The following is a 16,244-nucleotide window of genomic DNA, read 5'->3' as shown; positions in this document are numbered from 1 at the left end:
CAAGGCTTTTCTAAGCATACGTTTACTGCGTTCTTTAGGAGTATAAGAATAGAAAGCCAATAATCCACTGAAAAGCAGTGATGGAGTTTGCAAAGGCAAATGACAAAGGCTGGGTTGGACCAGCCCCATACTTTAATTACACTGATCCTGGAGATGGGCAGAAGCATAAAATCAGTACTGTGGTAAGCGTGGAATGGAGCACAGAATTAAACCAGGCACAAAGACTTCAAGGGGATCTGGTTGCAGAATCAGATATTTGCCACCGTTCCTATTTTTTTACTACTCCCTTCCCTTTTTTCTCCGTTGATGATGGACTTTCTGATTTTCTCAGGACTACTTCCATATTCTTTGAAATTTTTCTCAGACTTGCAAGACTTGAATCATACTAGTTCTATTTTGTTTCCTTTGTGTTTCAAATACTTCTGTATTCTGTAAAGTGCTTGGGTATCAGTTTCCCAGTAGTCTCTGTTTCATGGTTTGATGGCTGTTCTTGAAGCATATACACTACCTACTCTCCAAATTAATGACCATCTTTGGAGGTGCAACTGTTAGATGAGTATTCATTGGAATGCTTTGATTTAGACTTTCATTTCTGTAAAAACAAAAAACAAAACCAAACCAACAACTTATTGACTGCCCAGACAGGGACTAATCTTAAAAATCTACTTAGTTTTGAAAACCTACTATCCTCTAAAGTCTGATTTCAAAGCCTTTATTTTTTAGTGATGTTAAAACCAAAGTGGAACAGAGGCTTACTAGCCTGATCTGAATCTCTCAGAAGAGAGCATAAATACATTGTGCAGCATTCTCCCGGGAATTAGGTAGAACAAATCTTTTGTGGATTATCATCTCAACTCCAAGATTTTATTCCCATAACACAGCTAGTTGTGTGAATTATGTTTGCTTCCTTACACTGAAGCTTATGATTTATTTTGGTTTCAACTTTGTAGAATAATAGAATTTCTCACTGGTGTTGCTTGTGTTGTAAATCTCTACAACCCAGGAGTTGTAATGGATAGAGCTAGTGTTCATATTCATCCATGCTCATTTTTGCAAACAACAGGACAGTTATCAGCATGTGCTAACCTAGTACAGAGGAGGGGATTGAGGGATTTGGAAAATTGGTCCTGTATGGTTTAAAGGATCACTAGAATTTAGAGGAATGTGTTTTGACTGCAGAATACTTTTCTTCCCATTCCTCCTGCTGAGCCTCCCATAACATTCAAATATAGAAGCAATTAAGTGAATTGCAATAAAAACACTTCATGCTTTCCCCTTTCTGTACAGTGGATATGGATCACATTGAGTGCACAATTGATTGCAGTGGATAAAAGCTGATCTGTAAAGCCCAAGGAAATAATTCAAAACAGTAACTCCTTCTGTCTAGCAATTCCAAACTTCTTGTCAGTCATACTAGTGTATGCAGCTGCCAATTAATATTCTAAGAATCAAAAGAGAGAAGTTTGTAACACAAAGACAACACAGAATCCCTTAAATTAGTTTATTAGAGTATTCACATAAATGAATGTAAAGCATTTTGGTGTGAAATACAGCTAAAACATTAACCTATGGAAGTAAACATTGGTCAAACCAATGTTCTGTGGCAGCTGTTTGGTCACAGATATCAGAACTGATAGCCATAAAAAAAGGTTCTTGGAACACACAGGGCTTGTCTGACATGCATATTTTTTCTCTCTGTCCTCCCAGTTACCTTTCTCAGCTCCATACACAGCTTCTGGCAGGTCCCTGCATTCGTGGGACTTGTTAAATGACTGTTACAGCTGTGCCTGTACTGACTCTATCTTCCCAAAATACTCTTGGCGAGTGAATGTCCAAAGGTAGTCCTTTTCCCTGGAAGTCAGTGTTCTGTAAACCTGCAAAATAAGAATGCTGTTAAGTAAGTATTGGCTGTTAACAAATATTTGCCAGACACTTTGCAAAACCAAAACTGAGACTGAAGTACAGTGTAATATGCACCATATGGTGCCTTGTTGGTGAGAAGTCATTTAAGCCATGTAAGATGTTGAAAAAGCTTTGCTATGAGTTACACAATTTCTTTACATTATGCAAAAACTCTTCTAGAATTATTTGTAACTGATTAATAAGACTGGAAAACATGGCTGAACAAAATACTTACTTAGCATTTGATTACAGCTTTACACAAATACAGAAACCAGTGTTACTTAGGCTGCAAATCAAATACTCAAAAGCTATAAGCTTCCACAATTACAATACCAATGTATCCCCTTCTCCATTTGCAGTCTGATAGTACATGTATGCCAAGTTACAAGCTGTGAAGGGAATTTGTACAAGGAATAAAGAAGCTCTGCCTGTGTCCTTCAAGCTTTACATTCTTTCTGCACCATCTCCATCCCACCTCACAATGGATCCTTTTTTGCAGACTCCTCAGCCTGGTCTCTTCTTCCTCCTGAGGAGTATTCAAGCCAGCCCCACTAAGGATTTTTAATGACACTACTCTTCCTGCCTTTTAAACTGTAGCCTTCAGAGAGTTTTCTGAGCTTTTTGTCCAGTCCGTGTATTTGCTCTTTGTTCTGCCCTAACAGAGATATGTTGATAATGTCCTGTTGGAGAAGATGGGGAAAAAAATGGCTGTGGCAGAAAGGAAAAGCTTCTTTGTTTGACAAGGTGAGAATAAGAAGGCATTTCATGTACAGTCAGCAATTTTTTTATCTTTGGGATATGGGGGTGGAGGCAGCAATTACTTTCCTCAGCTGTCTTACAAATGCCTGAGTAATATTGCCTGAGTTTTTAATAAGTCAGGCTGGGGCAGAGTTATGACTTAGAAGGGCTTTATGCAAAATCCATACATTTTTGAGAAATGCTGAATAGTTATAAAAAGACTCTAAATAACACAAAATATAAATAGAATTTTTTTTATGCTAAGATGAACACTAATTATACAACAGTGTTAGTGTAAAATTTGTTTCTGTGATGTTACAGAATTTCTTATGATGTGCAATTCTATCAGGAGGGAAACTGGCTACTGGTGACGTGTTATCCTGGTTCTCACTTGGCCACATCCACATGGAACTAGTTTGTTCACTGTGGTTATGCCATGAATCCAGGATAAAAAAAAATAAACAAACAAAAAACCCCAGAGGATTTATAGTTGAAATAATAAAAAAAAGTTTTCCTAGGCAAAAAGACCCTGAGCTATGAGCATTTACAGAAAATGAAGCTTTATATGTATATTATAATTACTACTGTTGCACTTACTTAAAGAGATATCATTACATTACAGCACAGTTATTTTGAAAGAATGTCTTACAAGCTTATTTAGACATGTTTTCAGCTCTTACATACAGAGTTTAATTTACCAATTACTTCTGGCTTTGGTGTAATGTTACTTTACTTAAATACTTAAATGCTTATACAGTGAAAAAAGATATTTTTTTCTCAATGCTTGAGCGGAATTGTCAAATCTGAAGCTGTACATTTTAATGTTAAAGTCTGCAATGTTAAAAAAGAAAGTCTTTAGCATTGACCATTACAGAACAAAAAATCATGACAAAGAGATATGCACCAGAAAATGTTTGGGAAAAATAACCTGTGACAAAATTTCATATAATGTAATATATTTTCTTTGTCCATGATTAACTGGATAAGTAGAAAGAAGCTTGAATTTCAGAAAAGAAAAAGAAAGATCAAATGATTTATTAGAAACTATTTGCAGCAGAAAGAATGAAAATAGGTTGCCTGGAAAAGCTGTGCAATCTCTAGCATTGGAGATATTTCAGAACGTATTAGAGACAGATATGTCAGAATGACTTAAATAAATTTAGACAGCTGGAAAGAGGATAGGTTAAATAACCCCTGGTTTTTGTGACTGAAAACTGTGAAGGCACTGAAGTAGTCAAATTAAATAATATGTAATGTTTTTAGTTTCACATACAGAAACACAGGCAAATATTTACACAACAGGTGACTGGAAATTTCTGTGCTGTTCCAAGGAGATTTTTACTGACCTGATTCCTCAGTAATAATGAAAGCTTACGGATTAATTTGGGAGGACTTAATAATGGACAAGAATAGAGATAAACAAAAAGAATGCTAATGAAATGTGGGTATTTTCAAAAATCAAAATCCACTTTTTTTACTCACTTAACTCTGCCCAGCTCCATTGAAAACGGAATGCCTGGTTCCAGGCACTGTTTCCTAACATATTCTCATGCAGTTGGTGTAAGTTTGTATATTCCAAAAGCAAGTGAAACTTTTATTTTCTTTGCTGGACAGGGCCACAGTGCAGTTCAGATCCACAGCCTGACATCATTCAGACCTTCTCCTCACCACCTTCTCTCGGTCAACACCTCATAATGCCTGAAAACATAAAGATCCATCCCAAAAGCTCTGAGAGACCTAAGTTTATTAAAAACACATGTTCATAACTCTATATAGGAACCCATTTTCCCCTTGGGGATAGATAGGAAAGGGCTCTGAATTTAATGTGAATGTGACTTATTGGCCCCATGATAGCAACCCATTTTCTTACCTTACTGTCTCCTTAGCAACTGTTTGTGGTTGTTCCCAAAATGTGTGCTTTAAATAACTCTAAGAATATTATTTCAGTCTTAAAGACAAAGTGCTGCTGGTGTCAACTTAATAAAAGTGGACTATCTACTGCCAATTATTTGAAATAGAAATATTACCTGTTATTGATGCTCATGCCTCAAACCAATTAATACAGGGGTTCTGGTATGGATTTCTTGAAAACAAGCTGCTACCATTGGAAATGACCTGGTAGTTAATTTTTTCCCTCTCAGAACTGGAACATTTTCCATGCCAAGAAACGTAGAGAAGAAACTACCATACAAACTGTATGTTTTTTTTGGAGACTGCTAATTACATTTCCGCTGGCTGCAGCAACCTCAGGGCTTGCTATTTTGATGTTCTGCTGAGTTTATCCTCAGCATTTCAGCTCTTTGAACACAGATCTTAAGATGTTACAGTCACATCCACATCTTTTTATGCTTAAGTTCAACAAAGGCCTTTAGGACATTAATGGAAGTGTTGTTTGCTCATGAAAATATGTGTCAGGACCATTGTGCTCATGAGAACTTCAGGGGCTTTTTTTGCCTGAAAAGGAATCACCCTTTCCTGTTCTGCCCCTGTTTTGCAGCACTTCTTTGAAGGACCTCTGGAGGCAATGTCACCCACCTAAGAGTGTAGTTCTGTGGCAGTTTTGGCCTGTAAATTCACATTAACTTTAGGACACCATTTTATTTGTGCATTAGGCAAAATTTGTGTCTGTTGCACATCTGCAGTAGTGATGTGACTATTGAGAGAGGCCAAAGAAACCTACAACATGCAGTGGCTTTTAGTATATAATCACAGAGCTGGTGGTCAGAACAGATGTAGAATATTTAAATGGAAAGATCCAAAGAACTCTTTCCCTTGTGCCTGCCCTATTCCTCTTCCCCCTTCCCCGTCCCCCATATTTTCATTACAGAAGAATGAAAGGCAATTTCTGCTTCAATACAAATTAAATTAGTTATTACCATATTGATTTCAATTGGGCTAGTAGCAACAAGCAATTATAATAAGTGGGAACTTAAAAGGTTTACTACTGGCCATTTTAATTCACAAATGGCCTGGTTAAGAATTTCTTACATGGGAAATGCTCCTGTTGGGCTTCAGAGGAATCTGTGCTTGAGCAGCAGCATTTCAGCATGTGGCCAGAAATAATGAAGCTTAGCAAACATATTCATATACTGTGTTTTGGAGATCTTTTATATGGCACATCAGTGCAATGTCTACAGATATTTTAAAAACATCAGCATTAAACTGACAGGAGAAATTACAGAAAGTGATTTGAGGAGATATAAATTATAGTAATAGGAAGAAACTAATTGAAATATAGTAGACTCTTGAGGGTGGAAAGATACTTGCATCAGGACTGGGACACAGCAATAGGTTTTTCAGCCTGAGTTCACTGAATGCACACTGATTTCATGGTCATAGTGAACATTTAAATTCATTTATACAAAGTCCTAAACAGAAAAGGAAAGAACATGGGCTAAAGGTTCCTGTAGATTCATGCCAGAACTTTTTTACATTCTCGTCTTCCCCCTCCAGGATATTCCAGATTCCTGTCACCTCACTGTTTCTTGAAGACCTGAATCTTTCGCCTTGTGCTGTCAGCTTGCCCAGTTGTTCAATCCAGCTGCTATTTCTGCTGCCAGATAGCCTGGATTAAACAGGAGGAGTTGATTTCAAAAATACTAATGAGGGTATGGTTTCTGACTGCCAAGGAAAAGGTGTGAACTGCCAGTTTGGTGGCAAGGAAGGCATTTTCAGAACAGGGAAGGATTGGGAAAGGGTTCTACAACAGTGTCTGAGCAGAAGTAAATATATATAGTTTTGTTAAAGGCTAGAGACATGTTAGTTTGTTCCAGCTAAGGATTAAACCCTGTCTCTGGAGCTGTTTCCTGACATTGGTGCTCATTTCGTATCAAAGGTATAAAAATCTGGTTTAGATGTCTAGGAGAGATTCAGAGCTATAAAGCAATATAAAGGATGAGTAAGAAATGTCTAATAGGAAAATCCATGGATATCAAGGGGTTTCTAAGTTGTATTTGTGCAAGTTATAATTGTGTAAATACAAAGTTCTGGGTCTGCCTCCTCCCATGGTTACCCAGAAGAGCACACGAGCACACAGAACTAGGCTAAAAATCCTGTCTTCCTCATCTCTGGACTCTGTGCTGGGTGGTGCTCCTGGTGCTGGTACTGAAGGATAAGCAGGCTGCTTTGCACAGCAGCAAAATAGGATCCCTGTATTTTAGGGATTTTGCAGAACTGCTTGTTTTCAAGGTTTTCTTTTCAGCCTGTTGAAAATTTAAATCACAAAAAGTCTGCACAAGTTATAAATTGTAATACACTCTGTTTAGATGTGTCTTGTGATTTGTCTCATAGTCAGAGGTGAAGATGCACTGCGCACTTTTAAAATATTCATTCTCACATCCTTTAGGAAGTACTCCAAGAATTCACAAAGCTGTCATTGCTCAGTTCTACTGTACTGTTTGCACATTGACAGTTTTTGGCACTTAAGCACATTATTAATGTATAGTTCCATTGTTTACTTAGTATTACAAAATCATTTTTTCATTCTGTAGAGGATACCTGGAAATTATATCCTCTTCCAGTTATATCCTCTTCCCTGTAAACCACCCAAACTTTGTCAACAGCAGAGCTTGTTTCTCTAATGAGAGAAAGAGAACAGTACTTGGCATGTGTTAAAGCATTCCAAAGTGATCCTCAGCAGTTTGCTGGTTTATAATTTTTTAATAATATCTAACAGTTTATTTTATATAAAGTTTGAAGACAGCTCACTATGGTTTTGTAATATAAAAAATAAGCAAGAAATCACAATTGAAATAGGATTAAACTGTCTTTTGGGTTGATTATTCTTACAGGTATAACACTGTATTATTTTTTTAATGTGGTTGAGTTTGTCCTAAAGAGCACTGTAAATGTGTGTTCAGAGTTGAACATACATAAAATCATTTAGTCTCTCTTCCAAACTAACCTTCATTTGTGTTTGCATTACTTTCTCCTCTTAAGGAATTTTTCCATGTTTTTGTGCCTGTGGTTAGCAGGGAAATTCTGCTGATGGATGGATGGATCCTGAAGGGATGTATGATGGATCCTGCTGTGATGTGTGGATCCTGAAGGGAGTAGCTGGGACTCGGGGGTGGTTTCAGCCCTCCCTGTTAAGTTCAGTAGTTCAGCCCACAAAGACAGATGTGGCTGTGAATCTTTCAGCACAAAGATGTGTAAACAAAATGCCTTTCCCCACACTTTTTAAAGACTAGAATAATGAAAATTATGAAGAATTGGTGATCATTGAACTCCCTTTTATATGGCTTTGTAAGCTGTAAATCATTTAGCTAGGCTGAAAACTGAGATTTTCATTTTCTTTCTCCATGAGACAGTATGTCATGGCATCTGCAGGTGGAAGCCTGAACCATTCGGAGGAAAACTAGTTTGGAATAAGAAAGGGTCTCCTCATACTTTGCTGAAGCCAAAGAAAGCATCTGTTTATTTAAGCTGTGTTTGGCTAGGGGAAAAACCTGAGGTAGTGCAAGATCCCTCTCAACTTCTTAGAGAAGAAAAAGAATGGTCAGTTCCTTTCTACAGGGTCTGCTAATGCATAAACCCTTGGACCTCTACTAATCATCCATAAAATCGGTGGGGACTGCTCAGCTCTCAAGATATTGAAACTTCTGAGCATGAGTGAAAGCAGAACTGTCCAGGGAGCTTTTAATGCATGTGCAAAGCCTTTAAAGTAGGTCAGCAACATTTGAAGTTGGGCATCCTGAAGGCATGAGGCTGCTCCTTTGGATTCCAGGGGAGGGGGAAGAGGAACTTAATGATTTCCACTTTTTGATCAGAAAAACCTTTATAGCCCTTAAATCCTTTCTAAATCCTTGCGGGGATCTGACCAATTCTCTTTTAGTTTTATTATGTGCTCAATGGCCACGAAGTATTGGAAGGAAATTGGATGTGATAGCGTCAGGAAGAGTCTGTACGTAGCATTAACGTGTTCGTTGTGACTCCAGTTGTGCTGCAGTTCCCTGTATTCCATGCTGACCATTGCATGAGTGAGATGGATGAGCTGCTGGGAGAGGAATTCAGGCACTGGGACGATGCAATCAGTGGCTACTGAACTACCACGTAATGTGGAACAAGGGTATGGGGCATCCATCCATCATCATCACAGACATTTACAGGTGTGATTCCAGAGGTATTCACCCAGCTGGAGCCCCATCATGTAAGGGAGTGGTACATTAGTATTCCTAAATGCAAATAGGATGGGAGTGCTGCCAGTACTTCACAGGAGAAACCATGTCCTGCTGCAAGTCAGCAGATACTTTTCCATAAAAATTCAGTGAGGCCAGAATCTCATTGTGTATCTAGGTTGGCAGGCTACTTTAGGTCCTGTATTCTGTGACTATCCTGTTAATTCAGGGACTTAGGGATTTTCTTTTTTTCAGCTGGAAGTATTACATTTTAGCAATCTTTTTCAGTATTTTTCTTTCTCTGTTGTACAGATATTTGTACTCACAAATTATCAACAGCTAAAAATTCCACATTTTTTGTCATTATATCACCCAATATTTGATCAAACATTATCTTAGTTTGCCATCTCAGTAAAATTAGATATTCTACACAATAAGATAGATGCTGAAATTTTTCTGCTTGGTTCTCCTAAGGTGCAGAGGGAGCCCTTGTGAGCTGTATAGTTCAACCAGCCCTGTGTTCTGTACATTATCTATAGCAACATGTAGTATCCAATAGCTCTGGCAGAAGCCTGAGGGTGTGGGAAATACAGAAAGGCTCAGAGGCACTGAAGAGATCATAATCTACTTAAATTCTATATTCTTTGTGACTTTTTAGGCTAAAATTTAAAAAGGAAAAGGTTAAAATTTCAAATAACAAAGGGATAGGTTAGAAAAAAACCTACAGCTGCCACAGGTAGAGTTGGAATAGCTGGTGAGTTTTATACCACTGCTTAAAGGGCATAAATAACTACAGGGATATGAATGCGTGAATTCTTTTTAAATAGCATTCTAGGTCTTGCAAGCTCCACATATTTTGAATCTGGAAGGCTAATGTATTTAACCCATACAATGATCTTAAAAGAACATTAATTTTAGGGTACGTTTTAGTTACATCTCGGCAGCCAATGTGTGGGCAGCACTCTGTCAGATCCAAAGAGAGGCACGAGCCAGCAGCTGAAAGTTACGGCATTCCCATCACGTATTAAGAAAAACTGAACAAGGACTGTGGTTTCTGTGCTGGCTTGTTGCCATACAGGCTTTGCAGCTCCAAAAAAGGTGGAAAACCCAAGTATTTCTTATCCTTCAATATTACATAGTACTGCTGAGGTAAATGGTTTGCCAAATACAAGAACCCTTGGTCACATTTCTTATAGTTTAGACTTAAGAAGAGAAGATACTGTATATTGTAATTGTAAATTCAGAATAACTGTGCCTTACATTGACTGTCACATGGTACTCCTGAACATAAATTGGACTTTGGGGTTTAATTGAAATCATACCCTTTCATTTTTGAGTCCTGTTTAAGGAGTTCAGATATTTCTTTTGTTTTCCCCTGCCTTAAAAGCTGACTGGATATTAGGTGAATATAACACTGGAAAACTTCTGTGTGTAAGGGTGCATAAGGCATTGTAATAAAACAAATAGGATTTAATTGCTTATGCGAGCTGTTACTGTTATACAGTCATTGCATTAGGGTATTTTGAATTGTAAATAGGAGGAGAAAGTCTGTTTTGGGGAAATTTACTCATTTTTGGATTGTTAGGAAGAAATGCATTTGTGTGTGTTTTGAGATATTCTTGAATGAGGGAATATAAGGGTTGCATAATCAGGTCCTATTTGTATGTCTGGTAGACTCGGGGTGGCTGTCTGGGAGTTTTCACACAAGGTTCAGGTAATTACTGAGGGTCTGAAAATTCTTCCTGTCCTGTTCTCTCACCAGCCAGGTTTAGGTAATGCTCTTCTACCGTGGCCCTGTACCAGAAACAAAGGATAAATGTAAGGAAAAGTCTTCTTCAAAATGCAAAAGCTTGTCAAAACTGCATTTCTCCTAAGGAATAAACAATGATCTTTGGGACAATTAAAACAATAAGTAGTCTTTGCTATAGTTCAGATTATGTGTCCTTGACATTCAGTGTGTTTTTATGTTCTCAAACAGGAAAACACTTCACGACTGGGAGGTAAAATGCTCCAGTACTAACAGTTTTACTGCTTTAGTGGAGCTGTTCAAGGGTCGCTTAGTGGGGCTGCTGTTGGAATATTTAAGAAGTAACACTGATTAGTCTGTCTCTGTTCTCTACTGTATTTCCTTACCTGCTTTCATTGTGATATTAGAAAAATCATCCTCTCACCCCTTCTTTTCCTGTGTTAGGGGCTCAGCACGGTCTGAATACACGGAGTCGTTCTCAAAATGCCTTCAACCTTGTGAAACAGAAAGTAGGAACTAAGGGGGAAAAAAATTTGCCAGTTAGATTTCAGTCCTTTACTTAAAATTACTGTGTGCTTATTATTCAGTAAGCAGAGCAATAGGCTCTCTGTTGTGTTTTATTATATATTATTTTATATTCAGAAAAGCATAACATCATACCTGTAGCTGAAGAACCCAGAACTTCAATAAAGATGATTTATACTGTCTTTAACAACAACCTATTTGACAAGTACAGTAGGAATAATACATCAAGAGATTGGTTTCTCAATATACTCTGAAATTTTGACTTCTCTGTAGTAGGTTACTTCATCCTAATAGATTAATGAAAGTATCATTCTTATGATTGTTTACTTTCGACAAAACTTCTGGGGATTTGGAACATAGGAAATAAATACATTTATTCATTATAAATACATTTCATTATTTCTGCTTCATTTTGCATTTCTTTGTCCTAAAGCATTTAAGCTTTCCTTTTTCTCCTGTCTCAAAGAGAAGGTTGCTGAATTTAAAAAATGACAAAACAGAAAAACAAACAAACAAACAAAAAACCCAAGAAAACTCTCCCCCCCAGAAGGCAGCTTGTTTGATTTGATGCGGGATAATTTTGTATAACATCTGGGGAAAAAATTAAAATTAAGTAATCGGTACAAGTTCATTGACTAAACACAACAGCTGCCCTTTTAATGGTGGTGGGTTTACATATTCCAGCTTCTTGGAGAGTTCACAGTTAGAGAAGTTAGGATGAAATCAGTATGAAGTTATCTGAAGTTGTCCGGGAGAAAGCTGGTTTGAGTCCTTTGATTTTAAAGGCAGAGGAAATAAGTTATTCATATATTAGAACAAGTTTAAGCACCTCTGACATCTCTTCCTGTAGATTGTGATCCACTACTGGAAAGTGCTTGATGGAGAATTCGATGTTCTGCAAAGATGGGTTTCCCAGTAAACATAAGACTCAAACTATCTTGGAGAAATTGTAATCTTTAAAACATATCATGTCATTAAATAATTTTTTTCTAGTGGCTTCCTCCCGTTGGTTCAAGGTGTAATGATTCCTTAGGCTGCTGTTACTAATTCATTGATATCATTCTGATAGTGGAAATAAATCATAGCAGCACAAGCATTCCTAGAAAAAAAATATTATATCTTTGGTAGCATGGTTCAAAGAATTCTGCATAAAACAATTCAGGAAGGAGGAAGAAAGTTTTTATAACCATCCTTTCTCTTTTGATTTTATAGAGTGTGACTCTGCTATCCTCAGCTTTTTTTAGATGTTTCTTAAACCACTTAATTTACTATTGTTAGGGTGACAACACCCAAAATAATAATTTAATTATTATTTTTGTCTCACTAGAATTCTTAGTGCTCCAAAAGATTAGTTTTGTCTACAAGTTTTCTAACAGTGACTTTATAGAGTATTTGGATGTTTTCTAGATCATTAATTTGTATTAATTATTTAAAATTGTTTGGATTCAGATTCTGTTGAATATATATATATATGTGCAAAATGTTGATCACGGTTTGCTCAGTTTTCTGAAGGAGAAGAAGATTTAAGTAAATTCTGTAATGAATGCAACACAGTTTAGGAGCATTACATTTTCAGCTGGAAATTTTTGCATGTCAGAAGTTCCCAGGCAGTGCCTGGTGGTTGTATACACTCTGGCCCACTTTGAACTGTGCACCACAAGCTGTTCAGCTGAGCAGAAGGAAGGTCCTCTTTTGTGGAATTACCCCATCATGGAAACAAGAGGCAGATGTGACTCAAGATGTCTTCTACATCATCTGCCTGCCCTGAGAGTGCAACACTGGGATGAAAGCATCAGTGTTGCGCGTTGTTGTGTAAGGTGCCACCCATCCTACCTTGTGCAGGGAGCCCTGAGCTGCTGTCAGGCAGTGCTGGTACCCCGGGAATGCTCTGCAAGTGCTACGGACTGTGAGCATCTCTAAAAGGCAAAGGAACCAAAGACCTTGTGACTGTTCAACTCTCCTGCCAAGAGGCTCTTGAGACCATGAGTGTCTTAAAAAGTCTTAAGATGTGAGAGTCCTTGATAGTCTTAGGAGTGCTGCTAATTCCCCCCCCTACTTCTTGAAAACACTAAAAATCCCACCTGCCAGAGGCAGTCTAGAAGCAGCTGGCAGAAACACACGCTGGCTGAGAGTGGGTGTGTAAACTGGATTAGAGATGTTCAAATATTCTTGTAAACATAGTTAACCTATCCTCAGCGATCAGTCTCGGCTGGATGAGTACTACAGAGTTCTGACACTTTTAGAAAATCTAAAACTGGCTCTGCTGTCTCAATAGCTTTTTTAAAAAGTACCATCTGTAATAAAGTACATGCATATATTAGAATAATTTTAAGAAGATGTTTACATCATAATGAATAGGAAAAAAGTATTGCAATACATGATTTGCATCCTTAGAACTCAGCAGCCTCAGTGAAACTTCCCTGTGTCAAACATTAGAAGAATGCGAGTTCATATTAGGAATTTTAAGGAAATAGAAACGGAACAATTTCTGAGCTGTCATTTATTGAAAGGTGCACCGGCTTATAAAGAGTAGGGTTGGAAGGTACTGGAAAAGAAGGCGGGTTCTGAGTGGAGCATGCAAATGGGAGACATATATGGAAGACAGGAGTTGGACATAACCATAAATGGAAAGGGATAACCATATAAGGGATTACTGTATAAGGAAATGCTGCAATGCAGCACTAAACAACCGATCGGGGGAAAGAGGAATAACAGGGAATACAGAACAACGGGGATTTTTATGAAAATTGTGAAATAGGGTAAAACGAAGGGAAAAAATACAGTGTGCTTTAAACATAAATTTGGGTACAGAGTCACAACAGTCCAAGCAGTCACTTAAATGTGCTACAGGTGTTGTTTTCGGGAGTCTCGCAGATCTCCTCACAGGCATGTATTTCTTTTTCCCACATTTCATAATCAGACTTCTCTTGGTCTCTCACAATCTTCAGCTGTGACGAAGGCAGGTCGTTAGAAAGAACCAGCTGTGGGCAGCAGGTGGAGCCGTTGGGTGGGGTAGGTGAGAGAAGCTTCCAAAAGAGGACTTCTCCAGAGGCAAAGGAGCCATGCAACAGTGAGTAGGAGCAGCATGGGCAAATGGTTAAGGAAGAAAGAAATGATCCTTGGTTGTTGAACAAGAACAGAGAGGAGAGTCTGGAATTACAGGTTCGTTTCTTCTCTCAGAGCGGCCGTGCTGAGGGTCCAAGGATTCCTGTGTCAGATCACAGAGAGGCCCCCTGCAGTACACAGGGCTTCTCTGCTCTTCGGATTATGATTTTAAACACCACTTTTTTCCCCTCTGCTTTCAGGCCCACTCCTTTTTGGAAGGGAAGATGGGTGATTAGGTGTCATCTATACCAGGTCTGGATGTTCTCATACCAAACATTCTGTTCTGCTTGATGCCTTATCCTTTCTCAGTGATCTAAGTACAGATTTCAACAAACATTTCTATTTGGACGGTTGGATGGGGAGGTTACTGAACTTGATTTTGCTGACTTCAGGCCAGCAAATAGGAAGCATTTGATGTACACTTTTTATAGTCTTTTTCCCTGTAACGTTTATTCTTGTGGAAAGCTTTGTTAGCACGGTGCTTTCACTGTTAGACGTTCCTCTTTCTTGGAAAAAAAAAGTCTGTTATTTATTCAAACCAAGGTCTGGCTCATTTCCAAGGCTGCAGGTGCATTATCTCAGGGAGCAAAATTGTCAGCAAAGCTGTGCAGACTACAACATCATAAAGTCATGACACTTTTATTAAAGACCAGGACAAAAAGAAAGCACCTCTCTTTTTTTTTTTCTCACAAACCTGCTGGTGTCTTAGAGTGCAGTTTGTAGTAAGTATACTTTCTGAAAGGATAGGTGTGCTGGACTCACCCTTCTCTTTGGAAGAAGTGGTAACAGTTCTAGGACTTCATTAAAAAATATGAGGGGGGTGGTATCTAACTCTTGGAAAAGATGTATTAGGAACAACTATGCTAAAAGATTGGGTTTGTGTTTATTTATAGTCTGCTCAGCATTTTGTTATTTGCTTTATGGCTATGTTAAGGGCTTGTTAAGTCTTAATTTGATGTCATACACACCATCTTCATAATATATGTTTGGATTTCACGCATTATCTCTGGAGTAGACAATAAGTATGCATAATCACCTAATTACTTCTGTGGAAATGATAAATCATAAGATGAATGGCTTTACCAGTTTGAAAGGGAAAGAAAAATATATAATTTATGAAGGAGGTTCTTCTACAGGAGGTTATGAAGAGGCATAATACAAAATGAAAACCTTTTTTATTTCTGGGTGTGATGTTTTTAAATAGCCCCTTCTACAGTAACTAGATTTTCATGTTCCTTCAGGGCACTGTAGGTGCTGGTACCTCACCTACACTCACATTTATTTCCCCTCTATATCAGCAAGAGTGAGGGGAGATGTTTCTGAGGAAAGTACTTGGGACCAAAGGATCCTAAAGAGCGAACAGATTTATGTGTTACCTTTGCCATCATAGACATTTTCTTTATTGGCCAGAAGTACAACCAGCTGAATGTGAGCAGACTGTTCAGCCTCTGGAGAACCACATTGCCTTCAGGAGCAATCAGCTTGGGCACAGCAGTATGACCCTAAAGTGAACTACTGAGTACAGCCATGGAAATGTCACCAGCTTTATGCCATTGCTTTGGTTCTAAGACCAGGATTGTGAGAATGAGAAAAGCCACAGTAAATCAAAGAAATCTAAATAAACACACCAGCAAAATTTCCCTTTATTCAACATGCTATTCTTCCACTCTATTTATCAATTCTTTTTTACCCTTCACCTCTTATTAAACCTAAATGGAAAGATCAGAGGGAAAAAAACACCAAAGGGAGGGAAGGATCAAGTAAGTTTTATCTCACTGAAAGGAATGATAAAGGTCCTATTGACTTCAATGGGCACGTCTCCTTCTGTGCTTTACTTTGATTCAGAAGTGTGCTTTTGAAGCAGATCATCAGCACTTGCTGTGCTTTGGCTCACATCCTGAAGTGTTTGTAGAGACACAAACTGAGTTCCTTTTGAGTTAGGCTGAACTTAAGGATGTATTCCAGACACACATCTAATGTGCTTCAGCCTCACATTCAGACCACAGGATGAGAGAAGGGCTAATCTGAATTACAAATGCTCTCGAATGGATGTAACGTGGGCATTAAGTTCTGTGCACCACCTTAATGTTTTAAGTCTTCTCCTGCTAGGC

At 38.1% G+C, this 16,244-nt stretch overlaps 1 long non-coding RNA gene across 1 annotated transcript; it reads right to left on the bottom strand.

The window, feature by feature from the left end:
- Window positions 1-2,550: 2,550 nt before the first annotated feature.
- Window positions 2,551-4,305, bottom strand: LOC113972757. Its single transcript, XR_003535992.1, has 2 exons — window positions 4,123-4,305; window positions 2,551-2,582 (listed from the first exon to the last, which is right to left on the bottom strand). It is a non-coding gene; the product is annotated as an uncharacterized LOC113972757 (long non-coding RNA).
- Window positions 4,306-16,244: the final 11,939 nt, after the last annotated feature.

The sequence above is a fragment of the Neopelma chrysocephalum genome, unplaced genomic scaffold (genome assembly GCF_003984885.1).
Source record: "Neopelma chrysocephalum unplaced genomic scaffold, ASM398488v2 Primary Assembly neopelma1_96, whole genome shotgun sequence".
Classification (NCBI taxonomy): Eukaryota; Metazoa; Chordata; class Aves; order Passeriformes; family Pipridae; genus Neopelma; species Neopelma chrysocephalum.
The sequence above is the reverse complement of the archived record's forward strand: the minus strand, read 5'-3'. Positions and strand labels throughout refer to the sequence as shown.